The sequence below is a fragment of the Maylandia zebra genome, linkage group LG20 (genome assembly GCF_041146795.1).
Source record: "Maylandia zebra isolate NMK-2024a linkage group LG20, Mzebra_GT3a, whole genome shotgun sequence".
NCBI classification, from domain to species: domain Eukaryota; kingdom Metazoa; phylum Chordata; class Actinopteri; order Cichliformes; family Cichlidae; genus Maylandia; species Maylandia zebra.
Genome location: NC_135186.1, coordinates 18,867,402 through 18,882,758, shown reverse-complemented (window position 1 = coordinate 18,882,758; position 15,357 = coordinate 18,867,402). Strand labels below are relative to the sequence as shown.

At 43.7% G+C, this 15,357-nt stretch overlaps 1 protein-coding gene and 1 long non-coding RNA gene across 2 annotated transcripts in view; one reads left to right on the top strand and one right to left on the bottom strand.

Annotated features, from left to right (window-relative positions):
• LOC101473708 (voltage-gated potassium channel subunit beta-2) overlaps window positions 1-15,357 on the top strand; it is a 247,644-nt gene that overhangs the window by 26,628 nt on the left and 205,659 nt on the right. The gene's annotated exons all lie outside the window — the stretch shown is intronic.
• On the bottom strand, window positions 8,203-9,240 carry LOC143414423 (uncharacterized). The gene is made up of 3 exons (XR_013095047.1): window positions 9,087-9,240; window positions 8,884-9,001; window positions 8,203-8,752 (listed from the first exon to the last, which is right to left on the bottom strand). It is a non-coding gene; the product is annotated as an uncharacterized LOC143414423 (long non-coding RNA).

Genomic DNA, 15,357 nt, shown 5'->3' with positions numbered 1-15,357 from the left:
ATACATTTAGACAATGACTATGCTCCGGAGATACAATGAAGAAGAAGAGAATATGTGGCAACGAAGAAGGTGCTTTGGGACAATAACATCCGCTTTCAGTCCCCTTTCCCGGCCAGGCTGAGAGTGTACTACAGTGATGGAGCAGTGATGTACAACACGGCGCATGAAGAGACTACAAATATAATGAAGAGAGGATTATCGGTAGACGTGAAAGACAGGGCTACACTCTTGGACCAAATAAGACAGCAGACTTGGCAAACAAGTGCGAAGAAGAAACAGTGAAATATGATCCAAAAGCAGGGCTTCAAGGAGCGTCTTCAGGCATTTAGGCACCAGTGTGACTGTGGGTAATTAGGCTACTTGAGATGGAGCATCATATTGGAGGTAAATTTAGGACTATAGAGATTTAAGAGTAACTGAGATCACAGACTATATTGATAAAGATGTTTTAGTTATATATTTTGATAATTTCATAACATGAGCATATAAAAGTAGATTAAAGTTGGGTCACTCATATGCGTAGTGAGCTGGACTCTACAGACCATTGTGCTTTTGGCCTTTGGGCTAAAGAGGGCACTCTTCCACAAGTGGATAGAAGAGCTTTTCCCTCACCAATTACAACTAATATAATGTTTTTGTTCTTGGGAGTCAATGTGATTGTATGTTTTTGCCTTATAGTGTTCTTTTTCACACGTGTTGTTTGTTTGGGTTGTTTTTCTCCCCAGGAGTGTACTTTTCGATTTCTTGTTATTTACAGAGCTTAAAATCACATAATGTTGTAAAATACAGTCTCGTAAGCAAAGTAGTGTCATACAATGTAAATGTCTTGGGGAAACACATTAAAAGAAGCAAAATCATGTCAAAATTAAAAAGAGAAGGAAAAGAAGTTGGCATTTCACAGGAACCCTACCTATCACAGCTAGAGCATGAAAAACTTAGGAAATGGAAATTTAATTAGTATTCACCTTCTTGTCCTCGGGGCTCCAAAAGGGGTGTGGCAATTCTAATATCAAGCAGGAGGGGAGGTTTGTGCTAGTAAAGGGATACCTGGAGGGTACACTGATTACTTTTATTAATATATATGCTCCCCCAGGATCAGAGTTAAAATTCTTTAACCTCCTAAGACCTGAACTCTTTCACGGCATGCATTTTTAATTTCTCTTTGATATTTGGGCTGATTGGGACCCGATGAATGTAAAAACAAAGAATTACCAGATTTTTTTACCTGATTTTTGTTCCTAAGAAAAATGAGAACCACATACAGGGAGTGCAGAATTATCAGGCAAGTTGTATTTTTGAGGAATAATTTTATTATTGAACAACAACCATGTTCTCAATGAACCCAAAAAAACTCATTAATATCAAAGCTGAATGTTTTTGGCAGCCTGGGATCGAACCACCGACCTTCTGATTAGTGGCTGACCTGCTCTGCCACCTGAGCTACAGCCACCCATAAATCAGGTGAACAAGGTGGCCATGTCATTAGTTTTTCTTCTTTTATACCCTTTCTTGCCAGCCATGCTGTGGAATACTTGGACGCGTGTGATGGAGCATTGTCCTGCATGAAAATCATGTTTTTCTTGAAGGATGCAGACTTCTTCCTGTACCACTGCTTGAAGAAGGTGTCTTCCAGAAACTGGCAGTAGGACTGGGAGTTGAGCTTGACTCCATCCTCAACCCGAAAAGGCCCCACAAGCTCATCTTTGATGATACCAGCCCAAACCAGTACTCCACCTCCACCTTGCTGGCGTCTGAGTCGGACTGGAGCTCTCTGCCCTTTACCAATCCAGCCACGGGCCCATCCATCTGGCCCATCAAGACTCACTCTCATTTCATCAGTCCATAAAACCTTAGAAAAATCAGTCTTGAGATATTTCTTGGCCCAGTCTTGACGTTTCAGCTTGTGTGTCTTGTTCAGCGGTGGTCGTCTTTCAGCCTTTCTTACCTTGGCCATGTCTCTGAGTATTGCACACCTTGTGCTTTTGGGCACTCCAGTGATGTTGCAGCTCTGAAATATGGCCAAACTGGTGGCAAGTGCCATCTTGGTAGCTGCACGCTTGACTTTTCTCAGTTCATGGGCAGTTATTTTGGTTTTTCCACACGCTTCTTGCGACCCTGTTGACTATTTTGAATGAAACGCTTTGCAATTTTGAGACTGCTGCATCCCTCTGCAAGATATCTCACTATTTTTGACTTTTCTGAGCCTGTCAAGTTCTTCTTTTGACCCATTTTGCCAAAGGAAAGGACGTTGCCTAATAATTATGCACACCTGATATAGGGTGTTGATGTCATTAGACCACACCCCTTCTCATTACAGAGATGCACATCACCTAATATGCTTAATTGGTAGTAGGCTTTCGAGCCTATACAGCTTGGAGTAAGACAACATGCATGAAGAGGATGATGTGGACAAAATACTGATTTGCCTAATAATTCTGCAATCCCTGTATGAGGATATTCGTTGAAAATTTTGATAGAACAGTAGCAGTATAATGTCCTTGTAAGTGGGTATCAGGCCCTTGTAGAGCAAAATTAAATATTTTGGTCTAAATAACCCAAAATGTGATGTCCACATATGTGGACGCCAGGTCTTAGGAATTGAATTGATTGAACTGATTGTTGTTGTCACAATCAGTGGGCGCAGACCGTGTGGAGGGTGTTTGGAGGACCCAGTTGCGGCAAAACCTTTATTGAACTCAAAGTGAGCCTTTATTGGGGCCAGTAAACAGTAAAGCAAAAATAACCAAACATAAACTATGGCAATGACCTTAACAAAGAGCCTAAACTGGGAAACAGCTAAAGACTAAGACAAACTAAGACTCTAACTTGAACTGTACCTATGAGCTATGAACACGACATGAAAAAGCAAAGAACAGAATTCTGGACTGGCACATGAAAGACTATGAAAACATGACAGGAGCAGATTACTATGAACATGACCAGAACAGAGACTGAAAAACTATGAATCAGTACATATAGCTAGAGTGACAGGAATGGTAACAGACGACGCGACACACTGAATGAAACACAGGGACTAAATACCCACAGGGATGATCAGGAGAAGTGGAAAGGAAGAAGAACAGGTGACACATGAACCTAATGACAGGACAGGGGAAGTGAAACTAGATACAATGAACAAAGAACACCAGACTCTTTTAAAATAAACAGGAAACATGGAGACATAGACATGACATGAACTTGACAACAAGGACAGGTAGACACATGGACCAAGGAGACTTAGTATAGGGGAGATGACAAAAACAACTAAGAAACAAAGGTCTAAACTGCAACCTAGAAATTAACTAGATGAGCTAAACTGGAACACAAATGAATACAAAACATACATAAAAACTCAAACACAAGACATTTTAATTTTGGGAGGGGATTTCAATGTTCGACTCAATCTATCCTTAGAATCTTCAAACCTACATGACCCAGGACTAAACAAAATAACCAAAAATGTTAAATTAATTTTAAAGGATTTAGGGCTTATAGATGTTTGGAGAGATTTAAATCCCATAAAACAGGATTATACTTTTCTCTCTAACCTGCATTCATTCTATTCTAGATTGGACTATTTTTTTATGTTCAAAAAAGACCTTAACAGTGTGGATAACTGTAGTATAGGAGTGATGGATTTATCGGACCGTTTATAGCATCCTTCCATGCAATTGCGTTTGTCCCTAACCACCGGAAACCCTCACGTTAACTTTTATCGAGTGGAAAAAAGTTAGCGTTCATCCTTCAGCTGCACTGTGCTAATGTTATGCTAACATAGCTGTTTTGCTAGCGATCACATAGGACATCATTATATACCAGTTAGTCCAACTTCAGTAACCCTACAAAAGTCACTGCTGTTTAGTTTTCTGTCTTAATTTATTTTGGAAGTGATAGCGTTTTAATTTTTTCAGAAATCTCTCAGTCAGAACATGGCATATGATGTTTAGGTGGAAACTAGCGAGCTAACTTCCTGCTAACTTCTAACTCAGTTGAATTTAATATATTCTGTTTTCATGGATGCCTGGATGTTAAACTTAATTGTTACACCTGGTAAAGCAGCAACACTGATCATTTTATTAAAGATGAAAGAATTTAGACGGTTTTTAACTCTCAGTGATGCCGCAGTGTTCCTTTGACTTTGGGACCTGAAGCAGACATAGTTTTAGACCCAGCTTACTCCGCAAGGCTCCTGACTACGGCAGCCGTAGTGCTCCGGCAATCCATTAAGCGGTGCGCCTTCATAGCTTACCAAAGTCGTACTAAAACATTTTCTAAAACATTTTTTGACAGATTTCTGTCGAGGTCAGTAAGCACAACCAGAATTCATACACTGTTGATTTTTCAGGAAATTAAAGGATTTTAAGTGTGCCTTATAGTGTGTAAAATACGTTATACAGAAGAAAAGAATATATCGCGATATATATTGTTACCGCGCATGCTTCAAATTATACCGTGATATGGATTATAGGCCATATCACCCAGCCCTACTATGAGACAAGAGGGCAATCAGCAAAACTATTAGCCTATAAGTAAAAAAAAAAAAACAATTAGAAAAGATAATTTACAAAATGAAAGAACCTCAAATGAACAGTATACTGTATAAATTGGAAGACATCCAGCTAGCTTTTCTAACATTCTACAAAGAACTATATGCACAATCTAGAGTAGATGATAAATGTATGATATCCTTCTTGGACTCACTCAACTTACCAAAGGTGACTGAAAATCAAAATGCAAACTTAATCAACAAAATATTCGAAATTGAAATTAAGAAGGCTATCTCAAACTCAAAAACAAATAAATCACCAGGACCGGATGGATTTCCAACATTACATATAATTGACTATGTAGTTAAACATAAAAATCAGAGGGTTCTTATTAGTTTAGATGCCAAAAAGGCTTTTGATCAGTTTAATTGGGAATTTTTATATACAGTTCTGGGGAAGTTCGGGTTTCTTCAGTCATGGTCATTCACGCATTATATAACTGCCCAAGGGCAAGAATTAAAGTTAATGGGGCACTTCAAAATCTTTTGATCTACAGCAGGGGTAGGCAACCTTTTTGATGATGAGTGCCATCTAAAATTTCCTCTGAAGTCAATGTGCCATATAATTGCATTAGCAATAAATTTAATAATGCTCTATATTAACAGTTACACACTATATAGAACAACTTTATAGAATTATATTTTTTCGCAGATGTTGGCAGCTATCAGCAAATAGTTATCAGCTATTTTGAAACAAAAAAAGACACTTTTTATCCAGTGTCCAGCGTTCAGACTACCTGATGACACTCATGTGAGAGAAAATCTGCTCACACAGACATGTAGAGCCAAATACTGTCAATAAAGGCCTCTGCAATGTTCTGAAGACAGTTAAACTTGTCAGGTAGTGATGTCCAGCAGGAGAAAATGCAAGCTCCATGAACATGCACAGCTGTGGATTCCAGCTGCATCTGTAGTACTGCAAAATTTGACCCCCACAGAGTCGAGCTTTTCAGTTCAATCAGCTGCATTTCGATGTCCTCTGTGTCCAGGCGGTTAATGCGAGACAAACCCAGTTGTTCATTAAACCTTTCTGGTTTGATTAGAAATTAAAACATTGGCTTCATGTCACAAGTTAAATTTTCCGGATAGGCAATGAGAGGGTGAAGACGCGTATGCCAGCAGCTCCTGCACCTGATTTGATGAAATTGCGATAATCATCAAAGGAATACATTTTTCTCCTACAAAGTAATACAGGGGTTGTGAAGAGTTCATTCTTCTCCAAATGCCACCAAAAAAACCAAATCCAAAGCAAGCAGCAACCGAAACGGCCGACTTTGGCGTGGCCTCGGCTGAAAATGACAGTATTAAAACCGGCACACCAGCCATCTCCGCATTTGAGGAGTATACACAAGGTAACAACAAGTGCTGTCAACGATTGCTTCTTTGGACACCAAGATAACTCAAATGAAAGCAGACATTTGTGATACCCTACGCGGGGAAATTGCGGGCTGAGGGCTGAAAATGATGAGACCATCTCAGCTTTGAGAACCGTAATGGAAAACCATAATGTCCAGCTGAAAGATTTATCAGAATCGGCGACAAATACTTCGAACTCCGTGGTGAAATTAGAAGAAAAAGTCAAACAACTTTCTAACAAAGTGGAACAATTGTCTGAAAAATGCATTGACCTGGAAGGGCGTTCAAAGAGGAACAATATAAGGTTAGCCGGGGTACCTGAAGGCAGAGAAAATGGACAGCATGTTAGAGATTTTGTGGCAAAGCTGTTACGAGATCTATTGGACCTGGATGAAACTCCGCTGTTGGACCGAGCACACAGAGCCCTGCGAGCGACCCCAGAAGATGAAGCCCCGCCACGACACTTGATTGCAAGGATACATTACTACCACACCATGGAAGAAATACTACGAAAAGTTTCTACCAGAAAGAATCTGGGTAGGGCGGTGGGGGGGGCGAGGGTTGGGGCCCATATCTTGACTGCATAAGTATGGAAAGTAATAGAATTAAGCCGCCTTAATTTATTCAAATGCAAGACAATGGAAATGTAAAGAATGTGGATTTAACCTTTTGTACATGGAATGTGAAAGGTGTAAATGAGCCTATTAAGAGAGGCAAAGTGTTATCACACTTGAAACCTCTTAAAGCGGATATTATTTTTTTACAAGAAACTCATCTGAAAAATGCAGCTCACAATAAACTTATTGTGTAGATGGATGAAACAGGTGTATTATTCAACATTTTCTGCTAAAACTAGAGGGGTAGCTATATTAATTAAGAAAGATACCCCGTTCAAGCATACTTCCACCATAGCTGACAAGAATGGTAGATATGTATTAGTGACCGGGGAGCTGCACGCTACTCCGATTACCCTACTGAACATTAATGGGCCTAACCATGATGATCCAGAGTTCTACAGAAAGGTGTTCAGCTTAATTTCGGATATACCTAATGGTAATTTAATAATTGGAGGTGATTTCAACTTAGTGTTAGACCCATACTTAGATAAATCCCTCTCCAAAAGAACTACATCGTGTAAAGGTAGCAACTTTATCAAAACATACATGAACAATATGAATATCTGTGATGTGTGGAGAACTTTAAATCCATCAGGCAGAGAGTATTCCTTCCACTCTCCTGCACATAACAGTTATTCAAGGATTGACTATTTTTTGGTGGATGGAAAAATGCTCTCCCTAGTTCGTAATGTAACCTACCACAATATTATTATTTCTGATTAATTGCCCTGCCACCTGCTCCTTTGCACTTAGTGATCTCACTAAAGCATGCAGGACTTGGAGATTCGACCCACAACTACTGAGTGATTTAAAATTTCAACAGTATATAAGTTCTCAGACCTCTTTATTCTTTGATATAAACGATAATGCCGAGACCTCACCAGGCATATTATGGGAAACGTCTAAAGCTTATATTAGGGGGTCTGTGACAAAGTGGGTGAGAAGACCATTTGTCTATATTCTATATTCTTGTTTTGATTTAACCATATTTCACATGTAATCTGCAATAGGCAAACCTCTACTATCCCGGGTTTGTTTATGTTCTGCACTTTTACAGATTATATAATATAACATCTTGGTTTAAATCAATTCATACAAGTTTGTTAAGTTAACATGTTATTTATTTCAACTGTTAATTTGTATTGTTTAGAACTTACCTTACCTACCTGTCTTGCAGAAGCAAAAGGAGGAAATGTAGTTTTACTTCCTGCTTTATACCTTCTGGGTTCATCTGAGGTCACAGGAAGAGACCAAGTGCAGAAGGGGAAGAATTCTTGTAATTTAATAAAGTTGATTTTAGAGGGTTTATAAAGAAATAGATTTACTGTTGTGATATGTATTGATTACACCACAGAGTTTATGTTGCCAGTCAAGAGGAGTAGTAGAGGATTGAATATAATCATGTTCATCTTACCTACCTACTGAATGGAATAGTCCAGAGGAGAAATTGTTTGATTAAGTGGACTATTTAAGCAGACGAACTCAGGTGTTTCGAGAGAAAGGTTCAGGTCAGTGTAGCTGTGTGCAGTTTGACCTTAATTTCCGTTGATGTAAGTTCAGTTATGTTTATTTGAATTGAGTTAATTATAGAGTTGAGTTTCTTATTTGTTTCTTTGTAAAAATTGTTTGGGCCACAAAATGGTGAATAAATCACTTGCTACACTGGACAGTAGTGATGGGCAGATGAAGCTTCATGAAGCACTGAAGCTTTTCATCCAATTGGTTCACCCCAGCACAAAGCTTCTTGAAGCTTCATTTGCTCTAGTAGGACACCTACTGGACGTAAAAATATTAGTTGGCATGAATTTGAAGAGTGTGGCCTTTTGCACACAGCCTGTAAATGTCAACAACAAAAGGAGTGTGTAAAACATGTATATTGTAGTGATGGCAGTATACTGTGTATATTTATACTGGCAGTATGGAAAATGATTATTTGGAAATGCTTAAAATGGAAATGATCATTTACTGTGAGGTGAGGTGTGGTTGGGTGTGGACAGTGGTTGTGCTCTTTAACGTTGAGGTATGGACAGCTACACACTGAGGCCTCAGTCCTGCCCATATTTTATTCAGTAAAAACTAAATATTCACTGCTTTTATAACCTTTAGTGGGGAGAACATAGCTAGGATTTAATGATTTAACAAATCTTTTGAATCCTCTCCTCCACAATGCTAAATGGCTGGGAGTCCTCAATCACCATGCTAACCAGGTCTTCATCTATTTGAGATTGTTCTCCTGAGGAAAGACAATAAAGACAAAGCACAAATATAAATATCACACACGTAACTTATTACAGCTGTATAATATTGTTATATCATTTAGTAACATTACTGCATGCTATATTACCATGGCATTTGATGGCTCACCTGGTCTTGCTCCACAATCGGTGTCCCCCTTATTCTCATGCAAAGCTCTGTAGTGCCTAAGCATGGATGAGGTGTTGTTGTTATATCCCAGCTCCCTGGCACATAGCAAACACTTCACCTTGTACAAAAGTAAAGCCGCGTAACATAAATTGTATTGCACCATCAGTGTTATGAAAATACATCTTCTGTAGAAATTTACATACCTTGTTGGGAGGAATAAAATCAAAATGTTCCCACACAGGGGAGGACATCCTCCTCTTCTTAGCTGGCTCCATTCTCTCCTGACTTTCTCTCCTCACTCTCATAAACCTCCAAACTGTCTCCAAACTCTCACTAACCGCAACTCTCCATCAAACACACTCACATTTTGATTGAAGTCTGAGGGGTTTGTATCGCTGTCATAGCTCGCGGCAAAGTTTGAACCGCTTCATGAACCAGTCACGTGGTACAGCCGGGCAGCGAGGCTTCGGACGTCATCATTTTCAGCTCCTCCCATAAATGAAGCAAGCCTCGATACGCGCATCACGGAAACGCCCCCTCAATTACTCGACACACGCTTCGAAGCCTCGATACAGAACGTCACATCACTACTGGACAGCATCAGTCTCCTGCACTTCTTTGACTGCTTAAGTCGAGTCCTACCACAGGGTCCATAATATCATATCAAGCTTCACGGAATAAAAATAATAAACTAGAACAGTTAAAATTAGAAAAAATAATCCATGATTTGGATAACAATGCAAAGGCTCCCTCTTTAGATAAGTACAACACTATTTGTGCATTAAAATATAAACTAAACCAGATATTAACTAGCAATATTAATAGAGCGTTCATTTTTGTAAGACAGAAGTATTTTGAATTTGGGGATAAACCACACAAGTTGTTAGCTAGACAACTAAAGAAGTTAGAAAATGACAGAACGATTCACAAAATTAGATCACGTAATGGAAACCTGGTCACATCGCATAGAGATATTAATGATAACTTTAGACAGATTTATGAATCTCTTTTTACCTCTCATCCCACTGCAGGGCCTAAAGATATGCAGGATTTTTTAGATAAGTGTGATCTTCCTGTGTTAGATCAGGTGAATCGCAATATTTTGAATGCCAAGATTAGAACTGAAGAAATCACTAAATCTATTGGTTTATTAAAAAATGACAAGAGTCCAGGTCCAGATGGGTTAGGGAATGAATTCTACAAACACTTCAAGATTAAACTTGTTCCATATCTATCTAAACTGTACAACCATGCATACAAAGAGGGCACCCTAGCACCAACTTTGAATGAAGCAATTATTATAGTACTCCCAAAAAAGGTAAAGTCTTGGAGGAAGTGGGATCATACAGACCTATTTCTTTATTAAACTCAGATCAAAAAATCCTGGCTAAAATACTAGCGAGTAGACTTAATACGGTAATAGATAAACTGGTACATCCAGACCAAACAGGCTTCTGTCAGCGGTGTGTGTGGAGGCGTGGAAGAGATTACCCAAACGCTGGACTCACGGTGCAGAAATGAAGAGGATTTATTGGAGGGTGAAAGAATAAAGCAGGAACGATGGAGTAGCTGGCTGGCTGACTGACTAACTGAACATACTGGCGGAGAGACACATTACCATCAGACGTACATCAATGACACGACAGAGAACTGGTGAAACCGAGGAACTTAAATACACAGGTTGAACGATGACAATGATTGGAAGCAGGTGAGTACAGGGCTGAACATAATCTGACTAATGACACGGGAGACAAGCTGACACGGGGAAAAAACAGGAAGTGAGAACATTAAAGTGGCGAACTAAACTGAACATGAACAAACTGAAATGACTGGGTCAACGACCCAGGAACCCTGACAGTACCCCCCTACAAAGGCCGGCACCCGACGGCCAAAAGAAAAAAAACCAGAACAGGGCGGGCGGAGGGGGCCCAGGACGGAGGGACGGAGTCCACACAGAGACAGTTCAGGCGGGCGGCCACGCGGCCCGAGGCCAAAACGAGACAGTTCAGGTGGGCGGCCACGTGGAAGGCAGCAGCGACCACTGAGCCGGTCCGGTGGGCGGCTGCAGCGGCCGAGATGAGACAGTTCCGGTGGCCGGCCACGTGGTCTGTGGCCGAGATGAGAAAGTTCAGGGGGCCGACCGTGCGGAAGGCAACGGCGCCCACTCAGGTGAAGGCGGTCCGGGGCGGTCCGGTGGTCGACCACGCCGGTGACGAGGAGAAGGCGGCCGAGGAGCAGCTGCAGGAGGCGGCACGGGAGCCGGCGGAGGCTGAGGAGCAGCTGTAGGACCAGGTGAAGCAGAAGCCGAAGCCGAGTCTGAGGCCGGACCAGGCGAAGCAGAAGCCGAAGCCGAGTCTGAGGCCGGACCAGGCGAAGCAGAGGCCGAGGCTGGACCAGGCGAAGCAGAGGCCGAGGCAGAGGCCGAGGCCGGACCAGGCAAAGCAGAGGCCGAGGCCGGACCAAGCGAAGCAGAGGCCAAGGCTGGACCAGGCGAGGCAGAAGCAGAGGCCGGGCCAGGCGAGCAGAAGCAGAGGCCGGACCAGGCGAGGCAGAAGCAAAGGCCGGACCAGGCGAGGCAGAAGCAGAGGCCGGACCAGGCGAGGCACAGGCCAAAGCTGGACCAGGCGAAGCAGAAGCAGAGCTAGGTGACAGCGAGGCAGCCGCAGCGGGCTCCTCGGGCCCTCCAGCTGATGAGGCATGAGGCTGGTGCGGTTCTCCTGAACCCCCAGCTGACGAGGAAGGTTGCTGGACGGGCTCCTCGGGCCCTCCAGCTGACGAGGCATGAGGCCGGACGGGCTCCTCGGGCCCTCCAGCTGACGAGGCAGGTTGCCGGACGGGCTCCTCGGGCCCTCCAGCGAAAACGGTCTCAGAACCAGTGGGCACTGGAGCCCCTGGCACACACAGGACAGAACCAGCAGGCTCTGGGTGCTGTGGCTGCAGGTACGGGAACCGAACAGGATGGTGGACGGGCGACTGGACTACTGACTGGACAGGAGCAGACTGAGCTACAGGTGACTGGACAGGAGCAGACTGAGCTACAGATGAGTGAACTGACGGGGCAGGAGCAGACTGAGCTACAGGTGAGTGAACTGACGGGGCTGGAAGCTGAACAGCAGGTGAGTGAACTGACGGGGCTGGAAGCTGAACAGCAGGTGAGTGAACTGACGGGGCTGGAAGCTGAACAGCAGGTGAGTGAACTGATTAGGCTGGAAGCTGAACAGCAGGTGAGTGAACTGATTGGACTGAAAGCTGAACAGCAGGTGAGGGAACTGACTGAATTGAAAGCTGAACAGCAGGTGAGGGAACTGACTGAATTGAAAGCTGAACAGCAGGTGAGGGAACTGACTGGAGTGGAGATGCTAAAGGAGGAACAGAGGTAGGCGAGGCTGACGACGGAGCTGAGGTTGGTGTGGCTGATGGCTGAGCTAATGACGGAGATAAAATTACGGCTTGGGCTAGTAAGGCTGGTGCCTGGGCAGGGGACAGTTCAGCTAATCTAACTAGGGATAGTGCGAGGGTGTGAAAGGCTGGGTCAGGAGGTGGATGAAGTGGGTTCAGCTGGTCGCTGATCAGCTGTCTCCCCCTCTTTCTCTCTTCTCCTCTCTCTCGCCACGGCTGAACTCATTATGGGTTCACGCCCTTGGCCCACGCCCTCGGAGGAAGAAACACCTGCGCCTCATCAGTGTGGTATTTAAGACGGGAAGCAACGGCTGGTCTTCGCTGGATCGTTGTGAGAATCGCGTCAGTGAAAGTCGAGCGCCCCAGCAAGTATTTTCCCATGCAGTGTGTGTTTAGCATTTAACAAGCGTCTCTTTGTGTACAGATTCCCTGGACTGTTTACCTGGTGTGCGAGTGGATTCGTGTCTGGATTGTGTGGAGAGAAACGAGCGTGTTCCCCTGGATTTTCCCCGGACCCCTGCCCCCCTCACCTTTTGTACATAGGACTGCCCCGCACCCTTGTAAATAGCACTGCCCCGTATCTGTGTATATACACTCATTGGACATTGTTCTGTAATAAATTCTCTTGTGTACATCATCCCCGGAGTCCTACGCGTGAGTCCACCTTGTACGTCGTGACAGTCAGGCATCATATCGGCTAAGATGAACAGGCACATGGGTCAATACATGAGTGGGGCACGGAAAGGGATTGGCAAGAATACCAGAGGCGCAAAACACCAGCTACTGGTAGACAGACTGCAAGACCAGACTGACCAACCTGTGCACTGCCTGGATTGATTACAAAAAGGCCTATGACTCAATGCCCCACAGCTGGATACTGGAATGCCTAGAATTGTACAAGATCAACAGGACCCTAAGAGCCTTCATCAGGAACTCAATGGGGATGTGGCGTACAACACTAGAGGCCAACTCCAAGCCCATAGCACAAGTCACCATCAAGTGCGGGATCTACCAAGGAGATGCTCTGTCCCCACTGCTGTTCTGCATAGGCCTGAACCCCCTCAGTGAGATCATTAACAAGACTGGCTACGGATACCGACTACGGAATGGAGCAGTTGTCAGCCACCTCCTGTACATGGATGACCTTATGCTGTATGCCAAGAGTGAACGAGACATTGATTCACTGATCCACACTACCAGGCTATACAGCAATGACATTGGAATGTCGTTCGGACTGGAGAAGTGTAGTCGAATGGTAACAAAGAGAGGGAAGGTAGTCAGAACTGAGGGGATTGAACTACCAGAAGGCAACACTGGAGACATAGAGGACAGTTACAAGTACCTGGGGATCCCGCAGGCGAATGGGAACCATGAAGAGGCCGCTAGAAAGGCTGCAACCACCAAGTACCTGCAGAGGGTCAGGCAAGTCCTGAGGAGTCAGCTGAATGGTAAGAACAAGATCCGGGCCATCAACACCTACGCCCTGCCCGTGATCAGGTACCCTGCTGGGGTAATAGGCTGGCCAAAGGAGGAGATAGAAGCCACTGACATAAAGGCAAGAAAGCTCCTTACCATGCATGGAGGGTTTCACCCCAAGTCCAGCACCCTGAGGCTGTACGCTAAGCGGAAGGAAGGGGGGCCGGGCACTGGTGAGTGTCAGCACCACAGTCCAGGATGAGACAACAAACATCCAAGAATACATTGGGAAGATGGCCCCAACTGACCGAGTGCTCAGTGAATACCTCAGGCAGCAGAAACCCAAGAAAGAGGAGGGAGACGAGGAACCATCATGGAAGGACAGGCCCCTGCACGGTATGTACCACCGGCAGATAGAGGAGGTGGCTGATATCCAGAAATCCTACTAGTGGCTGGACAATCATTACCTTCTGGAATGTTTTAAGCCAGGCACCCACACCTCCACTCCGCTGCATCTCAGCCACTATCGCTCTGGCAGCAACGGCGCTAGAGCCAGAGCAGGGGAGAACAAACCATTTTGGGAGGGGGGTAGGGGTTATCTATACTTTTGTTGTTAAAATGTTCCATCTCAATTAAGTACTGTATGCTTTTTATATTTTTAGTAGTGTGTCCCACAAACAGCAAATATTGTCAAAAAAAGTAAGAAATCTTGGGTGGTTCTTTGATTCCCGACTATGTTTGCTACCCTACAATCCGTCCTGCTTCCTTGGAGAGGAGGTTCGTACACCACAGAATTCTTCAGGGCAATGAAGGATTAGGCTAAGTGCAGTGAGATTGTATCATATATATATCCTTGATCATAATTGATCAGTGGTCCATTGTGGTATCAATCAGACCACTGGTCTTTGATAATTATGATTGACATGGCAGCACTGAATGCACATGTGCTGTATCAAGCATGCACCGGGACAAAGGAAAGACGGGTGGACTTCCTGGTGGAGCTGGATTCATCATTGCTGGGAAGAAGGCAAGAAAAGAACAGTTGCTTCGGACACAACCCTCCACACCTAGCCCTGGAAAAAGAGCCATGTGTCAGGTCAAACACAAATGCAAGAACAATCATGCCACTGTGCGATGTATTCACTGCTACAGATACACATGTGGTAAATGCAGACTACAGATACCATGGCAGTGCCAGGATTGTGAGCGATTGCTGAAGATGTTGAAATGTACTCACTCACTTTTTATTATTATTTGTAAATATGTGTACAAATGGTTGGGGTTTTTTTGTACTGTTTTTATCAATAAATCTCAGCAACAAAGGAAATACACCCATGTCTGTTGATTTCTCCCTAAGATGGCAAACTGAAACACAAGTTTCCTTGTGGCTCAGGAAACTAACCACTCCAAGTTGGTGACTTTTGGGGATTTATTTTCCTGGATGATTGAGAATGCATCAAGACGAACACAAAAGGAAGTTCACCGCTTTTAGCAGCTCCCCCCCCCCCCCCCCCCCCCCCAGACAAACAAAGAGGCAGTTGGCAGTTAGAAATTAGCAATCCTTCACACACCCCCACTCCCCTCCAGAATTCTCAGGTAACAACCTAATTTACATATGAATGACTAGCCAATTTAGCTTCCACTTGGCTGAACCAGCCA